This window comes from Otolemur garnettii, unplaced genomic scaffold (genome assembly GCF_000181295.1).
Source record: "Otolemur garnettii isolate 467f Iridium unplaced genomic scaffold, OtoGar3 scaffold00072, whole genome shotgun sequence".
Taxonomy (NCBI): Eukaryota; Metazoa; Chordata; class Mammalia; order Primates; family Galagidae; genus Otolemur; species Otolemur garnettii.
In genome coordinates, this window is record NW_003852467.1 from 9503446 (window position 1) to 9531371 (window position 27926).

A 27926-nucleotide genomic window follows, 5' to 3' on the forward strand; every position below is an offset into this window, starting at 1 on the left:
AAAAAAAAAAAAAGAAACAAAAAATAGTAATTTATGGATTGCAGAAAAAAGTCATGGCTCTATGTCATATATTTTGCACATGTTATACCTCCATAAAATGTTTCAGGTAGTCATTATCATCTTTTTTCAGAAAACCAAATGAACAACAACAACAAAAATACTCTCCAAGGCTTAGTGAAGAGATATAACTTCCTGAAGGTCATATAGCTCAGAAGTGCCAGAATAAGGGTCTAATACCCATCCCTTTGACACTCCATTCTGTGCTGCTTCTGCTTCGATCTGCTCTCTTCTATATACCGTGAATTTATGGACATGCTGGAGAGCAACATTGCAAAGTGCTAATCACAGAACTTTGGGAAAACTGTTCTGGATTTTCATTTTTCCGGATTATGTGAATTATTTTAGGTATACATTCGTATCTTTTCTTTGTATGGAAAGCTAACGTTTAACCCTTTCTAGGGTCGGAGCCATTCTGAAAGCCTGCAAGTATTTTATTGTATTGAAAAGTTACCATAATATAAAGTTTGTACAATATAATATCAAAAGTGTGATTTAATGGCTCGATAAATTAAGAATAAGGCAGAAATATGAGAACTTTATCACTACAAACTGTTTTAGGAACACAAAGTCTATGTTCATAATACTAAAATTATCTAGATGTTCTGTAATCACAGAGAGTACTTGATGATGTTAAAATGATTCAAATAGACAGGATGCTCACAGAGTTATTACTTCTGATCCACAAACAAGGGAAGTCTTCGAATCAACTAGAGAGAAATTTTGTGATTGATGGGAAGAATGATTATACTCCACCACTCTTACTTAAAATTAAGTATAAAAATTGGAACTAAGACAAATAAAAAATAAATCAGAGCCATAAAGTAGAACCATATGGAGCAGAACAGTTGTCCTCAAATAATAAAATAATTTTTAAAATAATATAGCACTAGAATGTGGTTTTGTTTTCTTAATTCCATTGTGATAGTCTTTTTCTTTTTTCCTTGAGACAGGGCCTCACTCTGTTGCCTGGATTAGTGTGAAGTGGCTTCATCATAGCTCACAGCAAACCTCAAACTCCTGAGTTCAAGCATTTCTCCTGCTTCAGCCTCCTGAATAGCTGGGACTACAGGCATGTGCGACCACACTTGGCTGATTTTTCTCTTTATTCTGCAGAGACAAGGTCTTGTTCTTGCTTAGGCTGGGCTCAAACTCCTGGCCTCAAGCATTCTTCCTGCCTAGGCCTCCCAAAGGGTTAAGATTACAGGGGTCAGTTACCACCCCTGATCCTATTGTAATAGTCTTTTCATTTAATTCTAAGAAAACATTCAATTTACTTTTCCTAACACAGACAAGCTACTAATATAACAAAAATATTTGAAAAATCTATTAATATACTTTCTCACTCAATAAAGGATCCTACCTTAACTGGGAAAGATAAGAGAATAACTGTAATAAGTGGTTATTTTATGCCCACATACACACACATGCAAATGTGTATGCATACACTCACAGTGTGGAAATACATAGCATGTAAAATCTATTATGACTATGTAATATATAATGTACAATATATATTAACACATAAGGGATTAAGATAATATATGATATATAATAAATATTAATAGCATTATATGTGTAATAGTTTATGATATAATACATTGATATATAATATATGTACAATATGTGTCATGTTTTATATAATATAAATGTGATATATAGAATGTGATGTGTAAAATAGTACATTTTATATATTTCTACTTGTGTTTATATAATCTTTTCATACCCAGGTCAGACATACATATGTACATACTTTTTATATATGAACAGAACTTGAAAATGATGGTCTTTATCATTCTTTTTTCTCATTTTAATTGTCATTATATAAATGAGCTTTTTTTTTTGAGACAGAGCCTCAAGCTATCACCCTGGGTAGTGCCGTGGCATCACAGCTCACAGAAACCTCTAACTCCTGGGCTCAAGAGAATCTCCTGCCTCAGCCTCCCAAGTAGCTGGGACCACAGGCACCCACCACAACGCCCGGCTATTTTTTGGTTGCAGCCATCATTGTTGTTTGGTGGGCCCAGGCTGGATTCGAACCCTCCACCTAGGTGTATGTGGCTGGTGCCTTAGCCACTTGAGCCACAGGCGCCAATCTTCATTAGAACCTAATTAGAATCTACTTAGAATTAGAACCTCATTAAAGGTCACTTTAAAAATTTTAAACTACCTGTGAATTTCAAAAAATCATCATAAATTCTAAATTGGTATAGTTCTTACATAGCCATCACACACATAGCCTCTCAAACTTTTCACAAAGTATTCCTAAAGATATTAAAAGAGAAGACATTTGAGCATCAATGACTTGTTGGGTGATATATGTAGGGAAGCTCACTAAATGTACATATCAAGCCTGTGAGAGATATATCATTATAGCCCTTTACAAATGTGTTATAATTACTTGGATAATTACCTTTTCTAAGGTCTTGCCAGGATTTGAACCCAATGCACTTAACTCAAATGTGATCCTTTTTCCACTGTAGTAAACTGCTACCCTAACACGGTTTATATAACATATATCTTTATATATGAAGAATAAATGGTAGTATACCTTTCCCAGAATAAACAAAAAATCATTATTCAGATTGAATAAAGTAAATCACTTCTACAACACTGTGAAATGAAACGTTGAATCAGTAGAGAATCTACAGTGAGCTTACATATTCTCGCAGCACAGTAATTAAATGGAGTTCTATGATATGTGTCCATGAAAAAATTTATCTAATTTGTGAGCTTTATATTTTATCTGTAGTTCAAAATAATGGATACCATGCTCTAGAGTCTACCATTAGATAGGATCATAACCATCCCATGTTACTATGAAGAAGAATCTCATAGATTCATATTAAATCTAAGCTTTCTAACCTTGTGTTTTCATCATTACGTAAGATTGATATTGAAGGCAGTTTTGAGAACTATCCAACCTTGTAATAGAAGGTTATTTTAGGAAGGTATGCTATATTAATCCCAGCATGGGTTATTGATGCTAACATCAGGGAATGGGTAAATTTAGGTAGGCATGACCTTAAAATAAAATGACCCTTCTGCAGGAAAGGGAATACCCTGGAGGAGCTCTTGCTCTAGTGATAATTACCAGGTGAGATGAATGATCTGTTTGTCCATACCTTATAGTCAGCTTCCATGCACTGCTTTTTTTTTCTTTATCAAGAAATAAGAATAAGCTTGGAGCCTGTAGCTCAGTGGTTACGGCGCCAGCCACATACACCAAGGCTGGTGGGTTCAAGCCCTGCCCAGACCTGCTAAACAACAATGACAACTACAATAATAATAAAAAAAATAGCCGGGTGTGTTGGCAGGGGCCTGTAGTCCCAGGTACTCAGGAGGCTGAGGTAATAGAATCGCTTAAGCCCAAGAGTTTGAGTTTGCTGTGAGCTGTGATGCCACAGCACTCTACTGAGGGTGACATAGTAAGACTCTGTCTCAAAAAATTAAAAAAAAAGAAATAAGAATAATAGTATCATAGCTTAAGATCTAGATATAATATGAGCAATTTCAATAAAATGAATAAGAATTATGGACATACTTTACTTCTTTCTGTTATCTGATTAAAATAAAGGGCTGTTAGAACCCTGGCTCTATTCCATTGTTCCCCTTTTGACGTCTCCGTGTTTTTTCTGACATTGCATTGCAGTAATGTTATCCTTTCACCAACAGCTTTCACAGCCCAGAATTTGTACTTAAACAGATTAATTAAATAATTAATTGTTGAAATGTTTATTGAAAAATCGCATCTGTTTCTTTTGAAAATTAAAGGCCAGAGAGTCAGTTTACAGTTGATATACAGAATTATTTTTTCAAGGGCATCTCTCTTTCTCTTTTCCTTTACTTCTGAGGTTTTCAGCTCAGATTCTCCCATCAGTTTTTTCTATTTGCTCTCATGAGTTCTCGTGGACAGGAATCGACGGTGTAATGAATGGAGGCAGACAGTAGATAGGTTTGTAGAATCCTTATCACACATATTAGCATTTTAAGATAAAGCCTTAATTCTAAGAAAATTTCTTACAAATTTAATTCATTTTCCAGGTCTATTTTATAACCCTTTGAATACAAAGGAACTTTAGTAATCTTCTCAAAGAAACCTTTAAAAGTTACTATTTGAAGAAGCCAAAGCACTAGAAAGAGAAGTCGTATTATTGTTTAGACAGACAGTAGTGGGTGGCGGATCATCACAGGGGAGTTACAATTCAATGACATGACGTATATTGAAGTATTGGGAATCTGAGGAAATAAATAAACACAGCACATATGATTCGACCCTAACTTCCACAACAGTGTGTAAAAAGCATATTAAAACCCATTTCCTAAGTAAATCCTTCTTTGCTGAATACCTCAGTCTAGGTTTCACTCTCTCCTCCCAATATTCCTGCTTTGCTTTGTGAACATTCCTTTGGTAACAGTCCACATGGCCTAAAGAAACAAGATTCTATTGGTTTTTGTTTGTTTGTTTGTTTGTTTTTGGCCAGGGCTGGGTTTGAACCTGCTACCTCCAGCATATGGGGCCAGCGCCCTACTCCTTTTGAGCCACAGGTGCCGCCCAAGATTCTATTGGTTTTTATAAGATTATCTTAAGGTTACTTAAATATTTATGTAAAAATATTATCCTCAGCTGAAGCAGGAACTTCTCAAGGGTAAGAGCTGTGTATTATGGGATACATGAGGCATGGTATACTCTAAAGTGCTTAGCACAACCTCTTGCTCATAGCAAGTGTCAAATAATATAAAATTTGAGTGACATGGTAAATTGGAAAAGATAAAAGAATATTAAAAGAAATATAAAAAATAAGACATAGTAATATGGTAGAATCATAAATGAAATAAATTGAAAATAAATCATAATCAATAAACTGTAATAAATCATAAACGAAATTGAGCAGTTAAAACAGATTATCAGACTGGCTGTTAACAGGAATGAGCACTAAAGCATAAGAAAAATGAAATGTTTAACATAAATGATATAAAAGCCATATTAAGCATATACTAACAAAAAAGCTGACATGTCTGCATAAATATCAAATGAGATAGAATGTCAGAAAAAAAGATATTATTAGAGATACGGGGAATAACAAACAACATGGTAAAAGTTACAGCTTATCAGAAAGTTTAAAATTCTAAGACACCTACAATAGATTCTCAAAACTTTTATAAAACTCGTGAAAAATTGGCTCGGCGCCTGTGGCTCAAGTGGCTAAAGCACCAGCCACATACACCTAAGGTGGCGGGTTCAAATCCCCAGCCCAGACCCGCCAAACAGCAATGATGGTTGCAACCAAAAAATGGCCGGACATTGTGGCGGGTGCCTGTGGTCCCAGCTACTTGGGAGGCTGAGGCAGGAGACTCGCTTGAGCCCAGGAGTTGGAGGTTGCTGTGAGCTGTGATGTCATAGCACTTTACCCAGGGGGATAGCTTGAGGCTCTGTCTCAAAAAAAAAAAAAAAAAACCTCATGAAAAATTGAGAAAGTCACCGTTACCCTAACAAATTTTGATAGTTCTTTCTTTTATATATCAAGTGGTCAAAAAATCAAATAATATGAAACATATGGAAAAATGATAGCAATAAGCTTGACCTATTGGACAAATAGAGAATTCTCCACCCCACAAAAAGAGAAAGCACGTTGTTTGATAGAATCCATGGAGATATCCTAAGTTGATGATTTAATGTGAACAGCAAACCTCAGCAAACTTTAAAGAATAGACATAACATTATCTGTGCATTTTGATCACAATGCAATTTAGGCACTAGAAAGAAAATGACTTAAATTTCTCCACATCAGCAATTTGGAAACATAATGCTGATTAATCATAAAATCATAATGAATATTTTAAATAAAACAGAGGGACGAGGTACTGAAAATGTATACATACATCTCAACACTATTGAGGCAGTAAAAATGGTACTTTGAGGGCAATTTAAAGCTTTCGATATTCATATAATAAAAGAATACAGGATCAAAATTAATGAGTTAAATGTCCAACTTAAGAAGGTAGAAAAATGAACAATAGAATTCTTCAAAAAGAAGAAATTATTTGATAAGAGGATGATTAAATGAAATAACAAAAGATGCAGAATTTTTTAACACTTGAATTTAGTTCTTAAAGAGAAAAGAGCAATCTATGTAACCAAAATATTTGTGCCTACATAATTTTCTGAAATTAAAAGCACTTAATAATAATTTTTTTTTTTTTGAGACAGAGCCTCAAGCTGTCCCCCTGGGTAGAGTGCCATGGCATCACATTCACAGCAACCTCCAACTCCTGGGCTCAAGCGAGTCTCCTGCCTCTGCCTCCCAAGTAGCTGGGACCACAGGTGCCCGCCACAGCATCCGGCTATTTTTTGGTTGCAGCCGTCATTGTTGTTTTGGCAAGCCCAGGCTGGATTCAAACCCTCCACCTTAGGTGTATGTGGCTGGCGCCTTAGCCACTTGAGCCTTAAAAAATGAAATTAACAAACCTCTATCAACATTGATCAAGAGAAGACAGGAGACACAGAGAAATAACATTATGGTTAAAAAGAAGACATAATTACAGATAAAGTAGAAATTAAAATAAGAGAATTTCTCAATTTCATGAGAAACAAGTATAAAAAAGAACATATCGGCTCGGCGCCTATAGCTCAACTGGCTAAGGCGCCAGCCACGTACACCTAAGGTGGCGGGTTCGAATCCCCAGCCCGGACCGCCAAACAACAATGATGGCTGCAACCAAAAAATAGCCGGGTGTTGTGGCGGGCGCCTGTGGTCCCAGCTACTTGGGAGGCGGAGGCAGGAGAACAATCGCTTAAGCCCAGGAGTTGGAGGTTGCTGTGAGCTGTAATGCCATGGCACTCTGCCCAGGGGGACAGCTTGAGGCTCTGTCTCAAAAAAAAAAGAACATATCAGAAAAACAAAAAGGCAGAGAATTGTTTGATATTAAAAATAATATAAAACCCAAAATAAATATGTGAACTTAGGATTTTTAAAAGCTCATAGAAAAATTTTGCAAACAAGGGGAGAAATGTGAATATTGGCACTATGTTCAATACAATTACAGAAATGTTTATCTTTTAAATTGACAATGGTATTGTAGTTTTATAGGGAAATATCATTGATTTCATAATTTCCTTTCAAACGGTTCAAGAAAATAACACACTCACAGGCATAAATATTATGTCCTAAAACTATTAGTGAAATAAATATCAGTATAAGTATCTATTGGAAAGGTAATTTTATGTTGGAGACTTTTCGTATTTTAAACCCCAGAGAGATGAATGAAATGATAGATACATGTTTTTATTCATACCAGTTCTCTACTATGCTTGTTGGATCATGTGTCCAGGGTCAACTTGGGCTGGCTAGGTGGCTCTGTTCACTTTGGCTATGCTTATTCATTATGTCTAGAGTCAGCTGACTGTTCACTGTGGCGACTACTTTGATCCAAATGTCTCTCTTCCTCCAAAAGGCTATCCAGGGTACCTTCCCATGGTGATAATAAAAGCCCAAGAAGTAAGCAGAATTATGGATAACTCAGAGCTGCCATATTTCTGGCAAGTCACATGGCTAAATATAGCATTAAAGGGAGAAAACATTACAGTGTCTGAATACACGAAGAAGAAATAACTGGGGCCAGTTTTGCAATATACCAATGGCACTTATGTTTGTAACTGATCCCCAATCACTTGTCTTTGAGTAATAAAGCCAATATTTATCATCTCACATCCCTTCTCATCAATAGCAGTTTAGATTAGAACCCTCTCTCAGCTTAGTCCTTTCATGGTTCTCTCACTCAGAAAGCCTGAAGAAGGTCAACAGTTTGTTGGCCAGGTGAGTTGGTAAACCTTAGTCTCTTGTTCTAATTCGACAAGCATCACTTGATATTATGGGTTATTGATTCAGATTAATATGTATCTTTTATAAATAAAATAATATGCCTTGAGGTAAAGAACATAAAATATCTAGTTTTTCTCATAGAATTTAACCTGTTCGTAGTAGGTGCTCAATAAATAATCAGCAGTTATTTAATGTATCTCCCACTATTGAGGCTGACAAAATTTTTCGTATCTGAGGCTATAGAGAGGGTTTTCAAATGTGAATTTTCTCGAAGCAATACAGGAATGTCTTACTTTAAAAGTAATTATTTTATTTTTTAAAATAAAAATGATAAAGTAATCAATTAAATATTAATTTCTTTTTAATTGATGGAACACCTTTTTAATTGACCTAGAAGAAGCTTATTATACAGCAAACTCAATTTCAAGCAACTTCTGTTTTATGAACCAGTGGTTTCCAGCCAGTACACAGGGCTTCACAGTACAATCACATGGGGAGCTTTTTAAAGAAAACTAATGCTAGGCGGTCACCCCAGATCAAGTAAATCAGTATCTCTAGACATGTAGCCTGGGCATCAGTATTATTGAAAGTTCCCTAGATGGTTCTAATGTGAATCCAAGGTTGAGGACAGATGCTTTAAACTATTCTAAAAATGCCAACAAGAAAGTTTGGAAATTGAGCGATGCACCTGGAAGCAACACATGGCTGTTAACATGGATATTGCTAAACAATCCTGACGGATGAAACAGTATCCTAATTAATTGGCCTTCCCGAGTCCATTATGGGCCTTCATCTGGCAGCATTTTCAAAACACAGGTTTCAGAAATGCTGAGTTTCAGTTATTATAAAGTAGTTCATAGATGCTGGCCAAGCAAATTTACAATTTGACTTATACTGTGATCTAAAATCGATTTGATATCGCTGGGATTCAGATCGCCTGATGAGAACTGACAAAGACCAGCTGAGGCTTTAGCTAAATGATGTGTGAGAGCACTGAGGAGCAGACAATTGGAAACTAATGAGATGATAAAGGCTTTCAGGTATATGAGTTGATCGAGTTGATCAGCTACCTGATGAGACCTTCTCACTATAGAAGAGAACTCGCTGGCTCAGGGTTCTCTTTTCCATCTTAAGATCAAACAGGGTTAGTCCAGGCTATATGTGATATTCTGTTAGGTATTGTCCCTGCTAATTTGGAGGTAAAGCTGGACAGGAATAGGAGGCAGTACACAGGGTTTCCATCCTTCCACCTACATATATTCCACAATAAGGAACATTCCTGTTGGCACTTGCATGTGGAGATACTGTGATGACTGGTGACAGAATTTATGAAAGGAGTCTTGAGCCACAGATCCAAATGCCATGGTCACTTGGGATTGTGCTTGTTGCACCATAAATCCACTGACCTTGGTTGAAACTTTCACTCTCAACCCCACTTATTACCTCTTGTCCAAAGAGTGACTGGGGTGGGGAAAATGATATGAGACTGTACTTTAAAGTCAGAGCCAAATCAGTTTTGGGATTCCAGGAAAAACCAATTCAATTTGGCAGTTCCATATTCAAGGACTTTAAAATAACTCATGATGAGAAGGTATCAGATTGGAAATATTGATAACATATAAAGAAAAATGTGTAAATAAAAATTAAGGGATGTTGAGTTATTGAAAATTGCAAACACACTAAAATTCTCTCTTATTTTTAATTGTTAGGGACTCAATTGTGGGTACAAAGAACCAGGTTACATTGATTGCATTTGTTAGGTAAAGTCCCTACACATCAAAATTCTATTGAGACAGAAAGGGATTCTCCAAACCAGCCTTAAGAAGTGCTCCAGGGGCTCGGCGCCTGTGGCTCAAACGGCTAAGCCACCAGCCACATACACCAGTGATGGCTTGTTCGAATCCAGCCTGGGCCCGCCAAACAACAATGATGGCTGCAACCAAAAAACAGTCAGGCATTGTGGAGGGCGCCTGTGGTCCTGGGTACTTGGGAGGTGGAGGCAGGAGAATTGCTTGAGCCCAGGAGTTGGAGGTTGCTGTGAGCTGTGATGCCACAGCACTCTACCCAGGGTGACAGCTTGAGGCTCTGTCTCAAAAAAAAAAAAAAAAAAGAAGAAGAAGTGCTCCAGGGAACAAGGAAGGAGATTTTAACATTATGTAAGTGTAGAAAATGCTGCAAACCACATCCCTTTCCCCCTTCTTAGAGCAACACTATACGGCTTTTCACAATAAAGAGCTAGAGAAATAATACAGTGAAGAGGAAAATTGGGGCTGACTTATTTCTAAAATATTTGGGGAGTCAGAAGACATTCTGTCATACAATGAAAATTACATTTCAGGAAATACTGAAATACTGTTCTTTAAATAATTATAAGCAGAGAACTTGATCAGTTAAATGTACATAAATGAAATAAGCCACAGAGTATGAGGAAAACTGGATGCTTTGTGGTCCCTTAAGAGTCATGACAATTTTTAGGCGTGATTATTTTATTCGTTTATCAGGTGTGTGGTTATCAGACTAGACCACCAGGTTCAGTTCTAAATCCATCCAGAAATTAGAAAATGACATCCAGTGCACTTGTGTCTGAATGGAACAGTTTTTCAACCTCACTTGGCAAATATAACTCTTAGAATTTTACATATTTGTGTAATCAAATCAGAATATACTATAAACAGCTATTTCCTTTTATAAAATCATTCCATTCTCTCCCCCTCCCTTTATCATTTCCTTCATTTTATTTTGTTTGTTTGTTTGTTTGTTCTGAGACAGAGTTTCACTTATTAACCCTCAGTAGAGTGCTGTGGTGTCGCAGCTCAAAGCAACCTCCAGCTCTTGGGCTTAGGCGATTCTCTTGCCTCAGGCTCCCGAGTAGTTGGGACTACAGGCGCCCACTACAATGTCCGGCTATTTTTTGGTTGCAGTTAGGTCGGAGCTGGGTTTGAACCCATCACCCTCAGTATATGGGGCTGGCACCCTACTCACTGAGCCACAGGCGCAGCCCTCGTTTTATTTTTTATTGCTTCTCTCTTTCTAAAAATAATCCATTAAGCATTCTGATTAAAATCTTTTATAAATAACATTTTTTATTTTACCAGTGATTCAAAGTACAGCTGTTGATACTGCATTGGATTGTGACAATATTTCTGTAACTCTTAGCTTACTACTAAGTGTTACCACTAGGAAGGGGAAGATTAATATTGATACTTCATTAATGGGCTTTGAATATGAATGTATATTAAATTAACTTTCCTTGTACATTCTTGCAGTTCTTGTATAATAACTAGAAGTTACTTTATGCTAGAATATTTATATATTACTCAAGTGGGAAACTTTTTGTTGTTGTTGTTTTTGTTTTTGGCTGGGCTGGGTTTGAACCTGCCACCTCTGGCATATGGGGCTGGTGCCCTACAGGAAAGTTTTTTTTTTTTTGAGACAAAGTCTCACTCTGTCACTGTGGACAGAGTGCTGTAGCATCATAGCTCACAGCAACCTCAAACTCTTGGGCATAAGCGATCCTCTTGCCTCAGCCTCCCGCATAGTGGGACTATAGGTGCCCACCACAATGCCCAGCTATTTTTAGAGATGGGGTCTTTCTCTTGCTCACGTTGGTCTTGAACTCCTGAGCTCAGGCAATCCACCTGCCTTGGCCTTCCAGAGTACAAGCAGGGCAGTTTAGTAAGTGACCACTAGTTCTAAGTTATTTAAAAGCCCTGGAGTAATGTTCTGATGTCAGATAGAGTGACATCTGCAAAGAGGTAGAACAGAAATGAATCTCTGCAAATAAATGAGAGTTAAGCAAAAGTAAAAATATATCATATGTGTATATGACCTCATTTATATAAGTATATGTATTTACATTTATACAAGGTGCCCCAAACATTGCCATACATAGGGAAAATAGGAAATTTTCCCTAAATGTACCTTTAGCTAAATGTACCTTTACTTACAAAATATTCATTACCAAATTTTACAAGCTATTTACAAAATATTCTCTTTGTGTTGGCCACCTAGTTGTAAAATTTTGGGACAATCTGTATAAACATATAACATTGATATAATTATGGATTGATATCTTTCTGTGAATAAAATTCTTTTAGTAAAAGGTATATGATAAGAATGAAAACAAATACCATTTCAGATGCTTTAATGTATTAGTTTTATATTCAGAATACATTTATGACCTATACATTAAGATAATATATATTATCTCCATTCTTACAGGAAAGAAAAGAATGACTTTTAACCAATTAGCTAAGAGCCACACACTAGACTAATTGGTGTAAGTGGTGTGACCCCTAAGTGAGACCCAAATACAAACTGATTCCATAGGCCATATACTAGGTTTTGCTTTAAAAGCCTCATACAAGTGAGACAGCTCTCCCATCAAACACGTCAACCATTGCTTCCATAAGTACATTGATATTGCATTAGATCACATGTCACAAATTCTGTTTGCAAAATATAATATGCCAAAATACAGTGCTCTGTATGCAGCTTTTACTGAATGATCTGATATCCGTGCTTAGTCATGGTGGCATTACAACCAACAATTATGTATGGACACAAAACATTGAAATATATTTATGCTGGTATCTCAAGAAATATGGGACTTGCATTACATAAATGGAAGACATTATGTTACATTTTATGACCAAACCCAGAAATGTTATACACACAAATTATACTACTCTTTAAGAAAAGGGATTTTTTTTTTAATTTTCATAAACATTTAGAAATTTAACTGTGTTGTAAAATTCCTATTTTAGTAAATAAAAGTAATTTAATTCACAAAAAAATAGCAATAGAAAAAAATTATTTTTGTTACTTATAAATGTGGTAATAAATGAGAGAAATTTTGGTATGAATGATCAAATCCCTTGGCGACGAGATATTTTAGTCATTGGTATTCAAATTAATGAGACTTTTCTTGGGAAGAAGGTTCTCTTTGGCCTTTATAGCTCTTTAATTAGAAGGCAGGTATTATAATACAATTAATGAAAAATAATTTCTTTGGAAAATGTATTCAAATCAAAATTAAAGATATTAAACATTTCTCATAAAGATGGAAATAATTAGGTAGTTTAAAGATTACATACATTAAAGAACATAATCTATTGCTTATACTTTGACATTTCTATAATTCTAGGAAAGGGAATATTTTCAAAATGTGTGATAACAAAGTTTCTAGAAATCCAAAACATGCTTTCCACCATTAAATTACTGAAGTCCACAGGTAATTTATAAAGCAAAATTGTTTTTATCTTATCTGTGCAAACTTTCAAATAGTATGCAAATTCAATCCTGGGAGATCTATCTCCAGACCACACTATCTTATTTTGTCAGTTTCCAGAAATTCAGTACAAATGATACTACTTTATGACCCTAAATAATTACAATAGGATTCACTTCCTCAGTCTGATATGATGAATTTTGCTCCAATAGGTCTCAGGTCAGCAATCAGTTTCCATGAATTCTGTCCACTTCTAAAGCAGAGCGCTGAAAATCCTGATTCAGTTCATAATACGGATTGAGAGTTGTTTAAACCATGTCAGCTGAGAAAACTGTAGTTAAAAGTCTATTCTTTGAAATATCAATAGTTCAAAGTTTCTGTTAATAATCCCTTCCAAAAGGCTCTGTGAGTCTTTTTCTTTGTTAAGGACACAGACTCCAGCTTCTAACTTATACCAAAGACTTCAGGCAAATACCAGGAAGTAGAAAACCAATTGGTAATGAGACTTCAAAACTGTGATCAATTTAAAATAGCACTAAAATTTTCAGAATTTTCTATTCTGTACATACAGAATTTTCTATATTTCTACACAAAAATCTGTACACATGTTCATAGCAGCTTTATTTGTAATAGGGAAAAAACTGTAAACAACCAAAATGTTCCTTAATAGATAATTAAACAAACTGTGGTAATCCATACCCCTGGACATTATTCAGCAATAAAAAAAGAACAAATGATCTACATGCAGAATAAATTGGATGAATCTCAAGGGTGTAAAGCTGAGTAAAAAATGCCAGCAACAAAAGTTTACATACTTTTTGATTCCATCTATATAACCTTCTCATAATGACAAAAGTATACAAATGGAAAACAGCTTACTGTTTTCCAGGGATGGTGGTAGGGACCGCGTTTGCGTGAGTACAAAGACCTAACGCGTAAGATTATCGTGGTGATGGAATTGTTTTGTATCTTGATTGCAATAGTAATTGCATGAATCTATACAAGTGAGGAATGGCTTAAACCATGTACACACATTATACAAATGTCAGTTTCCTGGTTTTAATATTGCTTATAATTATTTTAGGTGTTACCATCGGGGGCAATTGGGTTAAGGATACACGGGACCTCTCTGTACCAACTTTGCAACTTCATGTGATTCTATGATTCTATCAAAAGAAAATATTTTCTTAGAAGATTCTTAGAAGATAATACTTCTGGCAGGATAAAAAGGAAATGATCTCCGGAAAATGACAATTAGCATATTTTACTAATGCCAATAAATGTAACGGGAAAACAATTCTAAGGGAAATGAAAATATCTTATTTCGAAATAAAGGATAAAAGGATATGCACACTAGAAGGTACACATTATTCTAAGGAAAACTGGAGCAGAACAGATAAAAGCAACACATAATAATAGTTTTGAATTTCAAAAATAAGGTACAAAAATCTGTAGACAAGCAGGCCAAAATCAAGGTAAATCTGTGATAAATTGGAATATTAGGCTGTCCTCATATTTCAAATAGTATTCTATCAAAAGAGTATTCAATTCGTGAAGACACCAGAGACACTGGTACATTTTTTTCCGTGAAATAAAGTATAACAGCCCTAATAGGTGTCTGAGTGGTAGGGCAGGAAAGGTAGTCCAAGCTGGGGAAAAGGGTCTCTAAGTAAGCTGCCATGGGGCGCAGAGGCACAGAGGAATGACAGCAAGTCAGGTCAAGGCCAGGTCACCTTGCTCGTCTCAGCTGTTACTGTTTAGGGGTTCCCTCCTGCTCTCAGTGCCTGGCCGTCTGCCAGTGGGGCTGTCCCTGATCCACCTGCCCACAGTTTCATGGCAGGGGAGGTCCACGTCCCAGGCATCCTCCAGGTGGGCCAGTAGCAGCTGGGAGAGGTGTCGGGGCGCGCATTCGTCCCAGTGCAAGCCCTCTCCCCGCAGGTGCTGCCCGGCCGTAGCAAAAGTGGACACGCAAGTCCAGCACGTCGAAGCCTCCGTGGCGCTGTAAAAGTTGGCCTCTATTATGTCTTCCCACAGGTGGATGTGGCTGGGCCAATGCTCGGGCCGCAGAAGCCCCCATGGATGGATGGTCTCTGCCTCAGGCACGGCGTGTGCCACACGAGGAGGTGGCCCCGGGCAGCGCAGGGGCCAGGGCCCTGAACAGGCTCATCAGGTTTTCCCGGCAGCGCCTGCGGAAGTCCTGTTCACACCTGGAGTGGTCCAGAGGCAGGATTTCAAGACCACCACGTCAGGAGTGTCCTAGCCCTGCAGCTCTTCCAGAATGGCCACCAGATACTGCGAGCACACGTGCACCTGGTGACTGGAGCAGAGCCACGCACCTCCAGGTAGCGCACACCCCGGTTTGTGCGGCCCAGTGCTGCCTCCAGCAGCACATCGCGGTGCAAAGCTCAGCTCTCCCTTGGCCTTCAGCTGCCTTCAAGATAGCAAGCAGTCCTGCCGCAGGAGCACCAGGTCCTTGTACATGGCCCGCTGGACCCAGTCCCCCATGATGACCGTGAACTTGTTGTGCAGTGGCTGCTGGACTTGGTGAGCCCCCCCCCCATCCCAGTAGGCCATGGGGGCTGAGGGTTGGGTGGGCAAGCTTGCTCAGGACAGATCCAAGAGAACTTAGGAAAGGGCAAAACCTCAGGGAACAGAGAGATCAGACAGAGTCCTTGCTGCCTGGCGCTGGGGCTTGGGTGGAGAAGGGAGGCTGAGATGGGAAGCCTGAAGCTCTCCTCAGCTGAAGGTTACCTCGCCCCAGGATGTGACCTCTGAAGCCCTGAGGTGCCTGTGCGAGCCCACTCTCTACCTGGCAGAGGGAGGTGCAAGACCAATGGAAACTTGCCCCACTTAACTGTGGACTGAGGGCTGTCATTACAGATGGATCTCTGCTTCCTTTCAAACAGGACAGCCAGCCTTGGGCTGCTCTTAGCTAAGCCACAGCTTTCTCTTTATTTTACCAATTGCTCACTAATGAGGCTGCTGCCCCATCTAGAAGCCTCTATATGGCTTTGGCTCTTGTTTTCTATGAGTACCCATCTCTTTATAGCTGGTTTGGTGCTTTTTTTTTTTCAGTTTTTTGCTGGGGCTGAGTTAAAACCTGCCACCTCCAGTATATGGGGCCGGGGCCCTACTCCTTTAGCCACAGGCACCACCCACTGGTTTGGTTCTATTTCTGAGCCAACTCCTGCACTCCTTGGCATCTGGGGGAATGTCACTACTCTAGGGATTGGATGCCACTCTTAGGGGTAAAGCCCAGGACTGATCTATTACTAGGCTTTCCAAGCAGTGATTGGCAAGACACTCAAGTCCTGTGCAAATACTGGGGGGCTCACCTCTATTCTTTTAACTAAATTATTTATAGCCACATCATAGGGGATTGTTGGAACTTGTGCTTGTTGGAAATAAAATAGAAAAATTATTTACTCACTTTCTACCACAGTTAGAGACTATAGTAACTTGGTACACTCATCATCCAGGCCATTTCCTCACTGCAAAGATACCTCCCATTGTCCTTTGATTTCCATGCCGCCCTTCTCCTGCTCCATTCTAATGCCTGCCAACCACTAAGCTATCACTCATTTACAGAGTTTTACCATTTCAAGAATTCTAAGTAGACGGAATTGTATGTAACCTTGAGAGATTGTCTTTTTCCCATCAGCACTGTTCTCTACAGATTCATCCAGCATGTAAACCCTAACCACCTGTTTTCTGTACTAGGAGATGAGTTTCCTACTGGTAAAAATATGTCAATATTTTGTTCTGGTTTTATTGCTGGCATGGGTGTACTACAGCCAGTCCAACTGGTCAGCTTTAGAAAGGACTATGGGGTCATTAATTTTTTGACGATTACAAATCATACTACTATGAGCATTCCTATACAGATTTTTTTTAAAAACCTAGATTTTCATTTCTGTGGAATAAGCCTCGAACTGCCATTGCTTGGCTGTGTGATGGTTGTGCATTTAGTGCTTTAAGAAAACCCCAGACCATTTTCCAAAGGGGCTGCACAATTTTACATTACCACCAGTAATGCATAAGTGTTGTTTCTTTCTTTCTGAGTTATAGATATGCAAATTCCGGATATGTAAATCCAAAATCCTTTCTGGAGATGAACATGACCTTCCTGGTTGTATGAACCCTTCTTCCGTGGATATTGATATAAGCAACAAGGTCTATAACACAGGCCTCCTTCATCTTTAGGTATGGATATGCAAGGTTCTTGCCTATGTAAAACTAGCCTCTTCATCCCATGTAACCAAAGTTTCTTCATCTTTGATTGGGGATGTGAGCCTCTTGCTGAATAAAACCTGACCTCCCTCTCCCTATCCTTAATTCTACATGCAAAATTCCTGGACCACCTTTCAACAGAGATTAATGAATGATCACTTTTTTACTTAATTTTTATTACATCATGGCTGTATACATTTATGGGGTTTAATGTGACAATTGGATATACAATGTGGAATGCTTCAATCAAACTGATTAACATAACCATCACCTCCCTTATCTTTTTGTGGTAGGACACTTACATTATACTCTTAGTTGTTTTGAAATGTACCCTTGCATTGTGCACATTAGGTGAGATCCTGCCAAGTGATCGTCTTTTAAAATGCCCCTTATTACTGTCTTATTTATGAATCTTGACCTTTGTGTGAAATAGACAATTTTGGAGTCACTAGAATTATTTTTAGTTATGACACACCAATATTATGAAAGTTTTCAGAATCAAAATAGAGTCATTTGTATTAAAAATATCTGACAGACAGAGCTGGGGGAAGACATGAATGGAAAGTTCTCATGTGTGAATTCCTGATTAGAAATACCAGAAAAGACTCTACAAAACTCACAACCTTATACAAAGTCATCAGAACCTTATAAAAAAAACCACCTCTGTGAGGACATCTATTCAACACCCTATCCAACCGCAGACTGACACCACCCAAGTTATTGATCTTTGTAGCCAAGAAAGAGTAATTATCTTAAAAAACAATTGTGCGATGCTTCTCATTTTTCCTTTAAAAACTTTTGTCTTCTTTTACCTTACTGAATATGCTCATAGGTTATTATGGCACACATATTGTCATTGCAATGCCTATTCCTAAATGCTTATCTTTTTTTTTTTTTAAATAGCAACTCAATTGTTTTTCCAGTATTAAAGTAACAGACATTCTTAAATTCATGAGTCCTCGTCCCCTTTTCTTAAACAACAAAAAAAGCAAACCAAAATTTGATGACATAAACTATTGCCCAGTGACCTACAGGCAACAGTTGAAAAACAATTGGTGGTAAATCTGAAAATCCTGTAAATCCTCTTACAGGAAGCAGACATAATTCTATGATTCGGTATCTTATCTAGAAGAAATGAACAAAGTGTGTTACCATAAATCTGTGTTTAGTAATGAAGTAGCAGTCCTCTATATTAGTCAGGATAGGGGAATTTTTGGCCATTTTGTGGTTCAGACCAGTGTTCATGTTTCTGTTTGTGATCAGACATGATTAGGGAGTTATCTTGTTTTTGTCTTAATTCATTACAGTCACAGAGTTATTACATTGATGACGTCCTAGAAATGGGTTGAGTTCAGTTGAAGAACACCAAAACCTAGCTGTGTCAGGTCAGTTCCTAGCTGTCAGGTGTGGAGAGTGGGCCATGAGGTGGCAGGGCTCCCATATCCTGGGGAACATTCAGAGAATGGACACCCAATTGCATCTCCATTCCCAAGACAACCATATTCCTTTCTTCATGCTCCTTCTGCCAGAAGTCATAGCTCTTTGTCTAGTTAACTATGCAGAGATCCTTGTGATCTCTCCCTTCTTATCATATGTTACCAAAGTTAAGTAGAAACCACTACATCATATAGTTCTTTGTCTAGTTAACTATGCAGAGATCCTTGTGATCTCTCCCTTCTAATCATATGTTACCAAAGTTAAGTAGAAACCACTACATCATATAGTTCTTTGTCTAGTTAACTATGCAGAGATCCTTGTGATCTTTCCCTTCTTACTTCTTATCATATGTTAACGAAGTTGAGTAGAAACCAGTAACAAGATGATTTGTCTTTATTCAAGTTATTTACAGTTTCCAATCATATTGTAAGGCCAAAAATATATCTTTTGTTTATGCTACATCCCGATAGAGAACCCCATACAAATACTATAAAATAAAGTAGATTTTGTACTTTGGTGCTGACAGCAACCATCAGCTCAGTCAGATCTCTTGATCCCATCTTTTGTTTCTGTGTCTTTTCCTGTGCTGTATTTTCTCAGTCTTCACCAATTCCACTCTGCTTTGCTCCCATTACCCTCACTAGTTCATGACAGTCAGGGGCTTTCCTGTTTCTCAGCATGAGTAACTGCATTTGCCAAATCTCATCACATTACCAATGCCAGCTTCATTTATTCTCTTATATTTTTTTTTAAGGAAAACCCCAATCATAGTTACTGATTGCATAATAAATGCTACTGTTGACTTTGCACCGAAACATTCCATATCGTCCTTCAAAACAGTTAACATTTTGGAAAATAAAAAGATAGAGCTAAGCTTAAACAGCCTTTGGGGATATAGTAGCATATGTTAAAAATTAGAAACTTTTATACTATAAAAGAAAGCTATAACATGGAAAAATAGGTGAGATTGGCATAAAAAGAGCCTAATAAGAACAAAAATGTGAAAGTTACCAAATACCAAATTTGACAGCCTCACATATGGATTATTATTTCACATTTTCAAGGACATGATATTGTAATTATAACCTATTTAAAACTTTTGAGAGCAAACAAGAAGGGAAGAATTGAAAATGCTTTTAAAAGCTAGCATACAGACATGCATATGTACAACAAGAAAAATCTGCTTTAATCAAAAATAAGAGAAAAAAAGAAGCTAAACAACTGTCTCTTGTGACTAACAATACAATAATTTTAATACTATCACTATTTAGTGATATGATCAAGAGGAATTTTGAGGCCAGGCATTGTGGCTCATGCCTGTAATCCTAACACTCTGGGGGGCAAAGGTGGATGGATTGTTTGAGCTCAGGAGTTCAAGACCAGCCTGAGTAAGAGCGAAAGCCAGTCTCTACTAAAAAATAGAACAATTAGCCAGTCATGGTGGTGCACATCTATAGTCCCAGCTACTCGAGAGGCTGAGGCAGGAGGATCACCTTAGCCTAGGAGTTTTGAATTTGCTGTGAGCTATAATGCCATGCCACTCTAGCCTGAGGCAACAGAGTGAGACTCCATCTCAAAAAAATAAAAAATAAAAGAGGAACTTTGGAATACAGCACATAAAAATTAAACAACATGCCGACAAAGCTAGCGGTATCATACTATCAGACATCAAAATCTACTATAAAGCTATGGAAACCAAAACAGCTTGATGGATATCCCAAATTACCCCAATTTGATTAATACACATCATATGCCTATACTACATATAGCATAATAATTAAGAATTTATTTATTTTTTGTTCAAGGTTAGTCATTCGTTGTTTTTTTTCTGTTCTTATTCTTTTTTCTGTTTTTATTTTTTATTTTTATTTATTTATTTATTTTATTGAATGGTAACTATGTACATTAATGCACTTCTGGGGTACAGTGTGGGGTTTTCACATGTAATCCGAAATACTTCCATCAAACTGGTAAATAGAGCCTTCATGTGATTTTCTCAGTTATTGTTTTAAAACGTTCACATCATTTTTTTTTATTACTAACATGTCTATGTAGTATGCTTCTTGAAAATAAATACTAAACTTATATAACTTCTACTTTGCTTTAGAACTTTCAAAATTTTAATGATAGTGTTATTTGTGTTCAATTATTAACAGAAATGTTATAATCAATAATAAAAAGTAAGTTCCTTGGTTTATTGTTATTCACTTTATTTTCATTCGGAATGAGAAAGAAGTATAAATAGTGGCTAAAATGTAATTGCCACACACATTTATCAAATCAGTTCAAGAAATATATATAAAGGGTGCCAAATAAGGTATATATAGTTTAAGAAAGGAAAAAACTCTATTCAAATTGTTAATAATATATACTGACAATGTTTGTTGTCTTGTAAATTGTATCTTGTATCTGTTGTAACTGGAGAAGGCAAGAGTGACTTGAGTTTTACAATTTCCATAGAGTTTTTTCCCTTTCTTAAAATGTGTATACATTTTTTTTGGCACCCTCTGTATGGCACTCATCTCAGTGTTGTCAAAGCACTACAACTACTCATTTCTTGATTGTCTTGGTATGGTTCAGTGCGTTCTTCCCTTCATCTAGATTTGAATATTCATATGCCAGATTATGATTACTTCATTCTTTTCATATCTTTATTATTAATTCTGATGCATTTATTTCACCAAGGTAGTGTTACTTCTAACTTTACACACATAGTCAATATTTTCTGATTTTCCAGAAATACAGCCTGTATATTCTGCACTGGCTCACTATAGTAGGCAGAATAATGGAACACAGAGATGTCCACATTTTAATTCCTGCAATCTGTGAATATATTACTTTACATGGAAAAAGGGGGATTTTGTAGTCGTGATTAAGTTAAGGATGTTGAGATGAAGAGGTCATCTTGGTGTTAGCTGGTTGGCCCAATGTGTAAAGGATCTTATAAGGGAAAGAGAAAAGCAGCAGAGTCTGAGTCAGGAAAGAAAATCTGATTATGAAGAAGAGGTTGGAATGGTAAGCTGGGAGAAAAAGGAATGTAGGCAGCCTCTGGAAGTTGGAAAACATAAGGATTCTCCCTTAAAATCTTCAGGAGGAACCAGCCCTCACAATAGCTTGACTTTGGTCCAGTAAGATCCATTTTGGACTCTGACCTCCAGAGCTGTAAGAAAATAAATGACTGCTGTTTTAAGCTACTGTTTGTAGCAATTTGTTGCAACAGTAATAGGAAACTGATACAGTTACATTTTGATCTCAAATAGGCAGCCTGTTGTTTTTAGAAAAGTTAATTTTGAAGCAGATATACTAGTAAACTTGGAAAATGTTTACATTAAAAGTTAACAAGCTACTAATAATTAGTGTCTAGGATAATATATTTGTTTCCATGGGAGATTTGAGTAATAAAATTTTCAAAGCAAAAATTTCACTGGACGAAGTTTAACAAATTGTTGCAATAGGGGAGATAAGCCTGAACTCAGTCCAAACTCAGTTCCATGACAGCAAGGGTTGGAAGATTTGACAAGGACAGACATGAGCTAGCTGGTGGATCAGTACTGAGGACATTATCTTGGACCTTAATGAAATATATTCAAAACATTGAATTTCTGAGTTTGAAAAGTATTTTCTTTGTGATTAGCCTCTGTGTTACCTAATTGGTGGCTACTGAAAGTAGATTCCGACTTACTCACAGACATTGGGAGATTGGGTATATCATCCTTGATGATTACATTTTAAAGAGATGGCTCCCAGGTCCTATGGAAAGTTGTTCCTGGAGTATAAACTGGGAAAAGACTTTTAAATATATTTACATTTCAAAGGGGGTAAAGAAAGAATGTTGAGTAACAAATTTTCTAAGGTAAATACTCTGAGAAAAAAGGTGTCAGGAAGAAGCCTGGTCTAAGGTTTAATCAAGCTGAAGGGAACCTCAAGGCTAACTTAGTCATCAAAGCCTTTGATACTGGTTATTTCTGCTGTGCTAAGATTTTTTCCTATGATAGGAGTACTATATTATTTGTAGATGGCAATATTTAGAGACTTCTTAACTTTCTTTGAATGTACATTCCTCATGAGAAAACAATGTGCTTTAAAAATAAAATAAAAGAGTGGAAAACCTCTAGAACACATGTTGAAAGTTAAATCAACATCATAGTATAGTTATAATAACAAAATGCTCAGAAAAGAGTGAAAATGAATGAGACTCCAGGAGGTTAAGATTTAAGGAAGATATGGAAAATAGAGAAGCAATAATATATAATTAGGACTGAGTTTATTGACATTGGAGGAAAATAATAAGCCCTAGTTCCTTCTAAATTTATTGAGGAGTAACCTACTTAATATGACAGAAACAGTTTCTTTTTCTTAATATTTAATTTTTTTAAATTTCAGGTTAATGTGAGGGTACAACCAAGTCACAATATTTGAATTTGTTAGGTAGAGATCCTCTTGTGGTTATGTTCTGCACCCAAAAGCTGGGCCATATGCTTCTACATTGGGCCCATTCAAGGGGAGCATCCCAAACCCTTCCATCCCCACCCACCCTTATTTCCCATCCCCCCACTTGAATTGAAATGAGTTTTTCTCATTTCCATCCTTGTGATACTTTACTAAGAAGAATGTGTTTCAACTCTATCTAGGTTAATATGAAAGATGTGAAGTCACCATATTTCTTACAGCTGAATAGTATTCCATTGCATGCAGATACAACAGTTTGTTAATCCATTCCTGAGCTGATGGGCATTTAGGTTGTTTCCACATCTTGGCAATTGTAAATTGAACTGCAATAAACATGATAAAATGATTTTTTTCTGGGTAGATGGCTAGGAGTGGGATTGTGGGGTCAAATGGGAGATCTAGTTTGAGTTACTTGAGGATTTTCCATACTTTTTCCAAAGAGGCCATATTAGTTTGTAGGCCCACCAACGGTATAAAAGTGTTCCCCTGTCTCCAAATCAGCCCAGGCAACTGTAACTTTGGGATTTTGTGATATGGGCTAATCTTACTGGAGTTAGCTGATATCTCAGGGTGGTTTTGATTTGTATGTATCTAATAATTAGGGATGATGAGAATTTTTTCATATGTTTTTTAGCCATTCATCTGTCTTCCTCAGAGAAGGTTCTGTTCATGTCTCTTGCCCAGTAAGAGATGGGATTGTTTTTTTTTTTGTCAATTAATTTGAATCCTCTATAGATCTTAGTTATCAAGCCTTTGTAAGATTTGTAAAATGAAAATATCTTTTCCCATTCTGAAGGTTGTCTATTTGCTTTGATTGTTGTCTCCTTAGTTGTGCAGAAGCTTTTCAGTTGAATTAAGTCCCATTTGCTAATTTTCATTCTTGTTGCAATTGCTATAAAAGTCTTCTTCATAAAATCTTTCCCCAGGCCAACATCCTGTTCTTGCTAGAAAATGTCCCACACTTTCTTCCAGGATTTTTACTATTTCAAACTCTTTCATCCATCTTGAATCAATTTTTGTAAGTGGAGAAAAGTACAGGTTAAGTTTCAGTCTTTTACATGTACTTATCCAGTTCTCACAGCACCATTTATTGAACAGGGATTCTTTCCCCCACTATATGTTCTTTTTTGGTTTATCAAAGATCAGATGTCGACTAAAGACTGGTTTCATCTCTTGGTTTTCTATTCTATTCCATTTGTCTATATCTCTATTTTTGTGCCAATACCAGGCTGTTTTGATTACTGTGGACTTGTAATATAGCCTGAAGTCTGGTAGGGTGATGCCTCCAGCTTTGTTTTCATTACTAAGAATTGCCTTGGCTATAATGGGTTTTTTTCTGGTTCCATACAAATGAAGTACTATTTTTTCCAGTTCTTCAAAGTATGATGTTAGTATTTTAATGGGAATTGCATTCAATCTGTAGATTGCTTTGGGTAGTACAGACATTTTAACAATGTTGATTCTTCCCAGCCAAGAGCATGGTATGTTCTTCCACTTGTGAATGTCTTCTGCTATTCCTTACCTTAGGGTTTCATAATTCTCTTTGTAGACATCCTTCTACTCTTTTGTTAGGTATATTGCTAGTTATTCCATTTTCTTTGAAGCTACTATGAAGGGAATTGTGTCCTTGATTTGTTTCTGAACTTGGCAGTTATTGACATATACAAAAGCTATTGATTTGTGGACATTGATTTTATACCCTGAGACCTTACTATATTTCTTGATCACTTCCAGGAGTCTTATGGTTGAGTCTCTGGGGTTCTCTATGTATAAGATCATATCATTGGCAAAGAGTGAGAGTTTGAACTTCTCTGCCCCCATTTATCCTTCTCTTGCTTGACTGTGTTAGCTAGAACTTCTAGAACTATGTTGAATAGTAGTGGTGATAGAGGACATCCTTGTCTGGTTCCAGTTTTCAGTGGAAAAGCTGTCAATTTAATTCCATTCAGTATGATATTAGCTGTGAGTTTCTCATAAATGGCTTCAATTAGTTTAAGAAATGTGCCACCTATTCCTATATTCTTAAGTGTTCTTGCTAGAAAAGGATGTTAAATTTTATCAAATGCTTTTTCTGCATCTATTGAGAGGATCATATGGTCCATGGTTTTGCTTCCATTGATATGATAAATTACATTTATCAATTTTCATATGTTAAGCCAGCCTTGCATCTCTGGGATGAAGCCTACCTGATAATGAGATATATATATATATATATATATATATTTTTTTTTTTTTTTTATGTGTAGCTGTAGTCAATTAGGTAAGATTTTGTTTCGTATTTTGCATCTATATTCATTAGTGAAATCAGTCTGCAGTTCACCTTTTTAGTTGGGGCTTTTTCTGGTTTTGGTATCAGGTTGATGTTTCCTTCACACAACATGTTGGGGAAGATTCTTTCCTTTTCTGAGTTTTGGAATAGTTTCTGCAATATGGGTATAAGCTCTTCTTTGAAGGTTTGATAGAATTCTGTTGTGAAGTGATCTTGTCCAGGGCATTTTTTTGCTGGTACTTTTTTATTTCTAATCTCAGTACTTGATTTTGTTTTGTTCAAGAAATATATTTCTTCTTGGTTAAGCCTAGGTAGAGGTGTGATTTCAGGTATTGGGCCATTTCCTCCCCTTTGTCAAATTTCTGGGCACAGATTTTCTTGTATTAGTCAGAGATATAGTAGTCATGTATTCCTTGCTACCTGTTGTTATTTCCCCTTTTTCATTTCTGATTGAAATTCTTAGAAATTTTACTTTTCTGTTTCTGGTTAATCTGTCCAAACGTTTATTGACATCATTTATTTTTTTTTTGAAGAACCAGCTTTTTGTTTCATTAATTTTCTGAATGATTCTTTTGTTTATAATTTCATTAATTTCTGAGTTAATCGTGATTATTTTTTTCATCTGCCACATTTTGGATTAGATTGTTCTTCCTTTTCCATAAGATGATTCATTAGTTTGTTGATGTGGCATCTTCTTATTTTCCCCACGTAGGCATCTAATGCAATAAAATTCCCTCGTAAGACTGATTTTGTTCTGTCTCACAGGTTTTGGCAACTTTTCTCTTCATTGTTGTTATGGTCAAGGACTTTAAAAATTTCTTCCTTTATCTCTTCCTTGATACAACTGTCATTCAGCAAAAGGTTGTTTAATTTTCATGCCTTTGTGTGGCAGACCCATTGAAATCCAGATCTTTTATAGTATAGGGAAAAGCAAGATACCACCTCTGCCAATTATAGGAAAAGAAAGTGGGGAAAAAAGAAAAGAAAATAAATAAAGAAAAAGAAAAGAAATATTTAGCAGTTTGTCACAGTGGGGAACTTCCAGTACTGACTTTCCAAAGACTAAAGCTATATGGACACACTTGACTGTGAGCTTGTGACCTCCTAGCCAGACCAATGCCATCATTCCCCAGCAATCACAGAAAAAAAAATAAAATTTGATAAAGAAAATTAAAAATATAATAACATAGGATAAAGAGAACAAAAGGATATCTTAACTGTTATATGAGAAATTCATGTTGGAAGGATGAGCAATGTAGGTCAATCTCTACCAAGAGAGAGAAAAGGAGAGAAATTAAAGAAGAAAGAGAATAAAATAGGCTGAAATACTATAACCAAAAAGGAAGCACCCTTGCTATTGAAGAAAGTAAAAATACAGGTTAAGAGGTTAAGAATACAACTAGCCAAACAAAAACAAAAAAAGAAAAACAACCACTCCAAGAAAAATAAGAATAGAAAAACGAAACCAAAGAAAAGATTGGGAAATACATTAATGTATAATTAAATATATGTTGCAATATATTGCTTGGCCACCAGGTGGCACTATGGTGTTAGGAGCTGGAGAACACAGGCCCGCAACCCCTCTTTAGTTGCCAAGGAGATCGGGTCCTGTCTTCCTGAGATAGTTTCCTCAGTGACTGACTGGTTGTTGTCAGCATTCAGTCCCTGAGGGGTTGGGGGGGTCTTAAAGGTAGTGTCTGATTCCGTAGAAGGCATGCCTTACAGTCATCCCCTGATAATTCCTGGTGGAGGGAAGTTGCTCAGCTCACCCTGGGGTGGATGCCTAAGTTCATCAGGCATGCCAAAGGCGGCTGTGTACTAGGACCCTATGGACCATCACTCTGGCAAGACCTTTCCATAATGTCGGCCCAGCTGGCAGTTTGACCTTCTCAAGATGGCACCCCAGGATGCAGGTATGACCTTCTCAAGATGGCAGCCCAGGAAGTGGACATGACCTTCCCAAGATGGCAACACAGGAAATGGACACGACCTTCCCAAGATGGCAGCTCAGGAAGCAGAAATGACCTCCCCAAGATGGCAGCTCAGGAAGCGGAAATGACCTTCCCAAGATGGCAGTCCAAGAAGTGGTCATGACCTTCCCAATATGGCGCTACAGGAAGTTGTCATGACCTTCCCAATATGGTGCCACAGGAAGTGGTCATGTCCTCCCCAAGATGGCGGTCCCGGAAGTGGACATGACCTTCCCAATATGGTGCCACAGGAAGTTGTCATGACCTTCCCAATATGGTGCCACAGGAAGTAGTCATGTCCTTCCCAAGATGGCGGTCCCGGAAGTGGACATGACCTTCCCAATATGGAGTCATAGAAAGTGGTCATGACCCTCCCAATATGGTGCCACAGGAAGTGGTCATGTCCTTCCCAAGATGGCAGTCCCGGAAGTGGACATGACCTTCCCAATATGGTGCCACAG